This window comes from Capricornis sumatraensis, chromosome 14 (assembly GCF_032405125.1).
Source record: "Capricornis sumatraensis isolate serow.1 chromosome 14, serow.2, whole genome shotgun sequence".
Classification (NCBI taxonomy): Eukaryota; Metazoa; Chordata; class Mammalia; order Artiodactyla; family Bovidae; genus Capricornis; species Capricornis sumatraensis.
In genome coordinates, this window is record NC_091082.1 from 49,326,289 (window position 1) to 49,336,109 (window position 9,821).

Below are 9,821 nucleotides of genomic sequence, written 5' to 3' on the forward strand. Positions count from 1 at the left end.
AGGAAGATCCCTTGGAGAAGGAAATGGCAACCCACTCCAATATTCTTGCCTAGAGAATCCTATGGACAGAAGAGCATGGTTGCCTACATGGGCCATGTGGTTGCAAAAGAGACAGACATGATTTAGCAACTAAACACCAACAATATGTATCTATACATTCTTTATCATATTCTTTTCCATTATGGTTTATTACCAGATATTGAAAAAAGTTCCCTGTGCTATACAGTAGGACCTTGATGTTTATCCATTGTGTGTGTGTGTGTGTGTGTGTGTGTGTGTGTGTAGTGATTTGTATCTGCTAATCCCAGAGACTGAAGGCAAAAGGAGAAAGAGGCAGCAGAGGATGAGATGGTTAGATAGCATCACTGACTCAATGGACATGAATCTGAGCAAACTCCGGGAGATGATGAAGGACAGGGAAGCCGGGCATGCTACAGTCCATGGGGTTGCAAAGAGTTGGACACAACTTAGCAACTGAACAACAACTGTGAGATCACATGTGCTCACACATACACACATGCATGCATACACCTGGTGACATAAAGAGGACTGCTGGATTGGGAGTCTGAGATTATTATTGTTGTTGTCCATCTCTTTTGTGACCTCATGGACTGTAGCCCACCAGGCTCTTCTGTCCATGGAATTCTCCAGGTAAGAATACTGGAGTGGGTTGCCATTTCCTTCTCCAAGGGATCTTTCTGACCCAGGGATCGAAACTATGTCTCCTGCACTGGCAGGCGGATTGATCTCACAGGCCCCTCACTAAACATGCTGACTGCCTCGCCTCCACTGCCTGTCCCAGTTCTGTCCTGAGTTCCGGCTGCTGCCTCCTTTTCTCTGTGTGGCCTCCCATCTCTCCACGTGTGTGGAGTCCAAGGAGGCACGTGAGAGCTCTGGCTGCTCCTCAGTGATCGCTTAGAAACACAAACAAGGTCGGTTATGCTGCTGAGCCCTGTGGCTCCCTGGATGCCTGTCTGAGGCGGGGTTTATCTTGGTGTTTGCTTTCACCCGTTGCTGCCTGCTCACCGGCGCTCAGTCTCTGCTGCAGGCTCCACGAGGTCTCAGCTCACACGCTGGGGGTCACTAAGGAGCTGGCGGAGAGATAAGAGAGGAATGAGGAAGCGGTGGTGGGACAGGGCAGGGTGCCTCCTCGGATTCCACCAGTTGGAAAGCCCTGGGAGGGATCTCGACCCCTTTTCTCTCTGAGGAGCCCTCCAGGAGGCGGCCTGAAGGTGAGTGGGTGACCTTTGGCTCAGGCAGCCCAGGGCTGGGACCTGCGGCCAGAGCTCTTATCCCACCTCCCACCCCCGCTGGCCTGGACAGCAGCCTTGATAGCCCCGGTGAGCTCACAGTCCTGTGATCTGCCAAGTGGATAGGCCTGAGGGTGAGGATCGGTGACTGACTCCTAGGAGGTGCTCAGTGAACTTGTGGCCTTTGAGAGGAACATGAGGCTGGTGGACATAATCAGGTTTTATTTTAATTTTTGGTCGCACTACACAGCATGCGGGATCTTAGTTCCCTGACCAGGGACCAAACTCATACCCTCTGCATTGGAAGCAAAGAATCTTTCTTTCTTTTTTTCCTTTGATTGGAGGATAACTGCTTTACAATGTTGTGTTGGTTTCTGCTGTACAATTCGAATCAGCTACATATATATATATATATCTCCTCCACTCCAGTACTCTTGCCTGGAGAATCCCATGGACGGAGGAGTCTGGTGGGCTGCAGTCCATGGGGTCACTAAGAGTTCGGCACTACTGAGCAATTTCACTTTCACTTTTCACTTTCATGCACTGGAGAAGGAAATGGTAACCCACTCCAGTATTCTTGCCTGGAGAATCCCAGGGACAGGGGAGCCTAGTGGGCTGCCGTCTATGGGGTCGCACAGAGTTGGACATGACTGAAGCGACTTAGCAGCAGCAGCATATCTATCTCCTCCCTCCTGAGCCTGCCTCCCACCCACCCCATCCCACCCTTCTTGGTGGTCACGTAGCACCAGATTGGGCTCCCTGAGCTGTATAGCAGGGGAGTGTGGAGTCTTCATGACTAGAATGCCAGGGAATTATTACCCACAGTTAGGTTTTAGACTCAGAGACACTTGGGTAGTTGTTCCTAGCTCTACCACTAAGTAACTATATTACTTTGGACAAGTGGCCTTTGTTTCTTAGTGCCTTAGTTCTCCTGCTCTGCAAAATGGGCTCTAACAACTTCCAGCTACACCAGAGGGCGTGTGCCTCGTTCACTGGAGTCAGCTCAGTAAACAGAGGTCAGGGTAGTGTTCAGATGAATGCGTTTCTCTGCTAACCCTGGATTTCACTATGTGCGGGGAGCTGACGCAAGGTCAAGGGTGGGAACACAGTGGGACATTTTGGGACCACAATGTACACAATTGACTACCCAGCCCTACCGCACTGACCAATCACCATTGTGGAAGGAGCCCAGTTGTCCTGAGGCTGGCCTCCCAGCACAAACAGATGGGTTTCAGGATACAGCATTGGGGGTGGGGGTGCAATGAAAGGAAGGGGTGCCCCTGTTAGCCACTTGCCTACATGGGTCCACTCACAGCACCCTTGCATCCTATCCACCCCAAGTGGAATTTCAGGTCCAGACACTCCTCTGGGCACACCAAAGCACCTATGCCCACATACATAACAGATGGTAACCGCAGCTGCTGCCACCTGATGCTAAAGCTGGCAAACGGAGCAAGGAGGCTTAGAGCTTCACGATACATCACAGACAATGCTATCACACACCCAAGTGCTGTGATCTGGATCTGGAGTTCGGGAACCCAACTCCAGGAGCTCCCCCTGCCCCTGCGCCCGTGATTATATTTTTGTGTCAACTTGGCCAGGCTGTTGTACCCAAAGATTTAATTACACACTGCTCCAGGTGCTGCTGTGAAGGCATTTTGCAGATGTGGTCAACATCAACAAGCAGCTGACTTCATGTAAAGGAGATGACCTGCAGGAATGTGGGTGGGCCTCACCCGAACAGGTGAAGGCCTTGAGAGCAAAAGGCCTTGAGGTCTTGGGGAATAAGAAACATGGCCTCAAGCCTGCAACTTTGAGCCCTGCCTGAGTTTCCCACCTGCTGGCTGGCCCTGCAAATTTCAGACTTGATGGCTCCTACAGTAGCGTAGGCCAATTCCTTAAAATAAATCTCTTTGTATAAATACATACATAAAGAAAAAGTAAACACATAGACACTTAAAGATACATAAATACAAATGCTCAGTTGGTTCTGTTTCTCTGGAGAACCCCGAGACACTGCCAATCCAGCCACCTGATCCCCTGAGGGCCGCATGCACGTTGCTATCACAGACCATCGAAGGCCCCAGGGCCTCAGGTTCAACTGGTCTTGACCCTTCACTTCAGCCTGCTCAGACACTCCTTAGCAGAAATGGGTTTGAGTTGACATTCCACAACAAAGGGAGATTTTAGAAGCCCAGCATGCCTTTCTATAACCATTGACCCCGGGGTCAGCAGTAACAACTAGAGCCTGGCAAACTACCGACCAAGGGCAGATCCAGCTTGCTGCCCTTTGGTGTCAATAAAGTTTTATTGGGACACAACCATGTTCATGCATTGGTGCTCATCTATTTCTGTGTTGTCTCTGGAGCCTTTTGCACTACAATGGCTGAGTTGAGCAGTTGTTTATATGAAAGGGGACCTCTTGGGCTTGATTCCTGGGATCCACCCTCAGTGGGAGGTTTGCCAGCTACCTGGGGCCTTGGCAGGGAAGAATGTGAGTTATCAGGAAGGATTGGTGCAGTAGTTCTCAGGACTGGGGGTGTGGTGAGGGGGTACTTATCAACATGCAGATTCCCAAGCCCACCCATAGAGATTGAGTCAGGGGCCTGGGTAGCCTCAGAACTGTGGGTCTGCCCCTCAGAGGATCCTGACTCTGGCACCCCAGAAACCCTGGATTAGGGGGGTTTCCCTGTCCAGGCTGCAGGAGCCAGTCCCTCAGTGGTGCCTGGGCAGGGAAATCTCCACAAGGACCCTTGGCCTTTAGGGACTTCCCACATCTGTGGTTACTCTGGCTCCCAGGAGGGTCTGGACCCTCCCTCGGCTTTAGGACACAGAGCCACTGAGAGCCATAACATAGTCTTGCTCTGATCAACTAGGCTTGGAGGGGGTCTGGTCTGCACAGCTGGGTGGTGCTGGCTGGAGCTGCCACTGAGATAACAGATGTCCTTCCTGGTGCTAAGACAGTCCACTGCCAGCCAGTTCACACCCTTTCCCAAGACGGCATCTGAGCCTGCCCAGGCCTGGCCTTAGGTGGCGGTGCTTTGTTTTCCTCATTCTGCCCAAGCGGGCACCTGCTTTTCTCAGCACTCTCTGCCTGCAATGTGCTTTCCAGCCTTGTATATGGCCAGCCTTGTAATCTCTTTGGGACCTTAGCTGCCCCCACCCTAATATGAGAGAAGATAAAAATATGAAATTCCCCCACAATGGTCTGGTTAAAGGACCAGGATGCAGGCCAGGTGAGGGTGGAGACCCTATCCGCCTGTGTACTGCTTTGTTGTCCAGTTGCTAAGTCATGTCAGACTCTTTGTGACCCCATGGACTGCAGCACGCCAGGCATCCCTGTCCCTCACTATCTCCCGGAGTTCTCCCAAGTTCATGTCCATTGAATAGGTGCTGCTATCCAACCATCTCATCCTCTGCCACTCTCTTCTGCTTAGCTCAGAGCAAATGCTTAATCCAAGGTGCAGAGTGAATGAATAAGTAGCTGGAGAAATACCAGGCTGAGTTCCCCCGAAACACCCTGACAGTGCTCCCTGTCTGCAAGACAGACCATCTGGAGGGGCAGAGAGAGACAACAGGGAAATTAACCACCATCTCTTTATTTACAGCTCAAGAGAGCACATGCAACACGCCATCATGGGACTCAAGGACGTAGCACCTCCCCACTTCCCTGTTGCCCCCATACTTTATAAATAGGAACCACAGTCCCCCAGGGAAGTGCCCAAGAGCCAGAAAACCCAAAGACTGAGGCCCCAGGCCCAGATGCTCCACTTCATTTCCTCTAAAAATAAAGGCCAGTTCCAGTCCAGCAGGCAGGGCCTTGGAGCCTGCAAGTTGGTCACTGCTGGTTGTTAACCAGGCCAAGTGGATCTCAGATTGGTCAACCTCACACTCATATGCAAACGCCCCTGAATCATCCAAATCTCCCTGGCCGTCTGACCATCCTGTCTCCCTCTCTGCATCTACTGTGTCTCTGAACTTTTACTGTGCACTAGGACAGCCTGGAGAACTTGTGAAAACCCACCCTGAGATACTGATTCAGTAGGTCCCAGTGGGGATCCCACATTTCTGCCAAGTTCCCAGGTCTTTCCCCCACAAGACTGTGGAACGGACATTGACAATGGGAATTGTGATAGGGAAGACCTTTTGTATCCTATTACAAATTAATCACTACAGGGACATTGCCTATAAACTTAAATTACACATAATGGCCCATTACTGGGAACCCTGCTTCCCAGATAATGAGCATTAAGCTAAAATATCTTTGTTTAGCACAAAAGGAACATCCTGATCAGATCCACCTGTGAATGACTGACTTCAGGGAGGAAGAGATGAAGGCTGATGGAAACCAGAAAGTGTTTGAGTTTCCCCTTTAAATATAAAAGGAGCCTGAACTCTAACTCAGGCAAGATGGGGTTGGCTGGGTTTCCGAATAAAGTCGCTATTCCTTGTCCCAACAATAACAAAAAAAGGACGGAGGGACCAGAAAGTCTTTTGCATCCAGAAGAGGCTGCTTATCCTCCACCAGACCACCATCCTGATTTAGGATTCAGTAAATATACTCCCTGTGATGGACGCCCCTGGTTCTTCAGATTGGCAAGTCCTACCATGCCTTCCCCAGCACATCTTCCCCCTCCCATCTCCCACAGGAGTGATGATCATCATGAAGGTCATGGTGTCCCTGTCAACCGCATGCAACCCCCAATGAGGAGCCCAAATAGTTGGCCTCTCCTGCTGTCTCTCCCAGCACCCATTTTTCCTTGCTGTTCTGTTGTTTTATAAACATGTTCCTTGCAGGTTGCATAGATGTCTCTCCAGCTGCAAAGAGGATCCCTTCCAGGAAGCTGATGCCCGTCATCTTGACATTAGATCATATTGGATGTGTTGAATATGGCTTGAAGTAAGGCAGATCCTGATGCTGGGAAAGATTGAAGGCAGGAGGAGAAGGGGACGAGATGGTTGGATGGCATCACCAACTCAATGGACATGAATCTGAGCAAATTCCAGGAGATGGTGAAGGACAGGGAAGCCTGGCGTGCTGCAGTCCATGGGGTGCCAAAGAGTCAGACACAATTGAGTGACTTAACAACAAAGGCTCCACCTGTAGCTTCTAGGTCGTGGAAGGGGTCTTGGCTTCGGGACACGACATATGGCTCAGTGACTCCTCAAGGGGCAGGTGAAGCTGTCACATTCCCATGTGGCATGGTTCTCGTGTCCTCTGACCCTTCGCCCATCTCTGGCAGGCTCAGGAGCCACTCTTGGCATCATCAGACAAGTCACGGAAAGGCAGCCCCGTGGGAACAGTGAGTATCTCTGGGGAATGGCTGGAAAGCTCCCTCAGGAGGAATGTAGGGGGCACAGGTGATCGTCCCAGTAGCTATTGGTTTCCACTTGGCCTCCTGCTCAGCTCTTCCCAGCCTCAGGGTGAGGAGGGGGGATATACTTAGAAACTCCTGATCCTGTTGTTGCATAGCCACTGACATCCACAGCTCTGCCTTAGTGGACAAATCTGTACATGCTGCTTCGGGCTGAGTCCAGAACAGTTTTCCAAACCTCTTTGACCACAGAACCACATCCCCTCTTTCCTAAGGGAGCATCTCACAGCCCCATGTTCCAGGGAACATGCTTTGAGGAAGGATCCTGAATGGTGACTTTGAACTGATTTCTGAGTACATGATGGATCACTGTCAAAAAACAGAACACCTGCTAAAATCATCCTAAAAAATAAATTAGCTAACACTAAGGGCTTATTATGTGCCAGGCACTGTAGCAAGCACGTTGCTAGGATTTTGTATTTACATCTCACTACAACCCTATGAAGGAAGAGTGATTAGCCCCATTTTACAGATAAAGAAATCCAGGCACAGAGACCTTAATGAAGTCTCCTAGGGTCACCAAGGTAGTGAGTGGTGGAGCAGGCCATTTGTCAGCAGCTGCACTCCAGCATGAGGATGAGGGCAGGGGTCCCAGGCCCAGGCCCAGGTGACATGTTAGAGCCACCCGGACGCCTTGCAAAAGTACAATGCCCAGACACAACCCAGAGAGATTAAACCAGAATCTTTGCAGGTGGGCTCAGGAACCTTTGAAAGTTCCCCAGACTGTCCTAATGTGCAGCCAACGCTGAGACCAGCAGATTAAAGCAGAGATTGGTAAACCATGGCCAGGGGTCCAAGTCCAGCCCACTGCCTGTTTCTGTGTAGTCTGCAAGTTAAGAGGTTTTCACATTTTAAAATGTGTTTTAGAAAATCAAAAGAATAATCGTCTGTGACAAGTGATATTATCTGAAATTCTGTGTTCATAAATAGCTTCATTGGAACACAGCCTATAATATTAATATTTATCTGGCCCTTTATGATAAGTTTGTTGAACCCTGGATTCGAGAATATTGGCTTATGCACCAGCAAAAGAAATTTAAGGCAGACCTAAGGAAGAACTTCTGGCAGAGAGGTTTGTTAAACACAGAGGGGGCTTTGGGACCCCTAACTCTGGAGTTAAGAGAATTCTACCCACTTTGCCTTTGCAAATGCAAGATGGAAGTAGCTAGGGCAAAGAGATAGGCCCTGAATTTCTAGCCATGGAGCTCCCTTGGTAGGCACTGATAGCTCCATTAAACCTTCCAGCTTTGTCCTAATCTTTTCTGTTTCCATCATTGATGGCCAGGGCCACCCTTACCACTGCCCACCGCACCCTCCCGCCCTGCCAGACAAAAGCAATTCTGGGTTCTATGCCTGCAGCCACCCTGGCTAGGGTTCTATCATGACCTCAAATCGGCCACCCCATATGAGGCACACAGCACAGGCCTTGTCTGGTCTCAAACAGACAAAACTGCAGGCAGATTCAATGTTCAAATAGCCGGCTTTGATCTCTTGTGGTCCTCCCCTCCCTAAGATCCCCATGCCCTTTGAACTTGAATAAGGAGAAAAGAGCCGGTGTATTTGGTTTCTTCTAGATCTGTTTGTCTTCCTGGGTGCCATACCCTTGACTCCAGCTGATTTTCCCAATGGAGTAAACAGCCCTGGCATCCTGTGGGCGTGGTCCCTCTGGCTGGGGTCCAGGCCAGCGAGGCATCTGGAGAGGGAAGGTTTGCAATCTTGTTTGCCTTGGACCCGAGGGTTGGTCAGGAGTGAGATGCCAGGTGGAAGGATTTAAGCGACTCTCCTGAGTTGGCCGCTAGAGTCACATCAGCTCGGGAAGGTGTTCGGGTGGGCTCATGGGTCTGGCCTGTGATGGATGCAGTTAGAAGAGATGCCCCCAAACTCCTCAGTACACTCTGTTGAAGAAGTGTAGACCTGGGAGGGTCTCTGGGGGACCTAGAACCACTAAAGAGGTATACAAAGTGGGTGCCAACTGGCAATGTGTGTTTTTGAGCCCCTGCTTATATTAGATTCTCAAAGGTCATGAACTCCAAAAGCTAAAGAACCCCTGGGGTGGCAGCTTTCAGGCCCCTCCAAAGTGCACATCCCAGGACGGGGTGAGCAGGGCCAGAGACATCAGGAACAGCTTTACTGTTTCCTTTAAACACTTCCTGTCTCAGAACACCAGTTCTCCAATCTGCCCAAATCCTGCCTTGTAAGCAAGCAGGTGCTTAATGCACGTTTTCTTTTTTCTTTTAAACGATACACCTTTGTCCAGGGAAGGAAGAGAATTGTCTGTTATTCCGACCTTCACCACAGCAAAAGGAACCACCAGGAAACACACATCTCTCACCGAAAGCCGTGGAGAACTTGGAATGAGTCCTTGGTTGTGGAAGAGCAAGGATGTGAGCCTTGGAGCAGGGCAGACCCAGGTTCAGACGCCGGCTCCACTCCTGACTCCCTGCGACCTGGTGCTTTCAGTGGGGTCCCCGGTCGCCAGGAGCATCAGCAAGCCCCGAACCTTGTTAGAAATGCAGAATCGACTGAATTGGAATCTGCATTTTTAACCAGATCCCTGGGGATTCTTACACAAGGTGAAGGTTTGAGGAGCATTGACCTGGGACCCTGGACAAGATCATTTAAGCCTGCCTCAGTTTCCTCACTTGTAAAATGGTGATTATGCCTACTTTAAAAGGTCATATGATAAACGAGATAACGTATGGCCCACGGTTAGCACAGTGCCTGGTACATAGAAGGTGCTTCAGTATTTATCTCCCGCCTTTTGGTTCCACAGTCCACGGGGTCGCAAAGAGTCGGACACGACTGAGCGACTTCACCACCATCTCTCCAGAAGTTTCCATTCTTTTCCAGCTCAAAAACCTCTTCCTTTTGAAACTTGAAACCGTTGCAGTGCTGCTATTGGACGATAGAGGGCACTCTCGACATTGCCATCGCGGAGAACACGGACACCGGGATGCGCAGGCGGTGTCGGTGTCCCGTCCGCCCAGGGGTGGGTGCAGGTGTGCTGCTGCTCGGCTCCTGGGCAGGGGCAGTTCGTCCAGGGCTCGGGACGGAGCGTCCTGGATCTGAGCCTGCAGCCTCAGTCAGCTGGTCCCGCATTTGATCTGCCACCGCTAGTTATAAAAAAACTGCCCGGCTTCTCCAAATCTCCGGAGCCCAGTCCCCAGGCCGGTGCAGAGGCGCCTCGCGCGGGCCG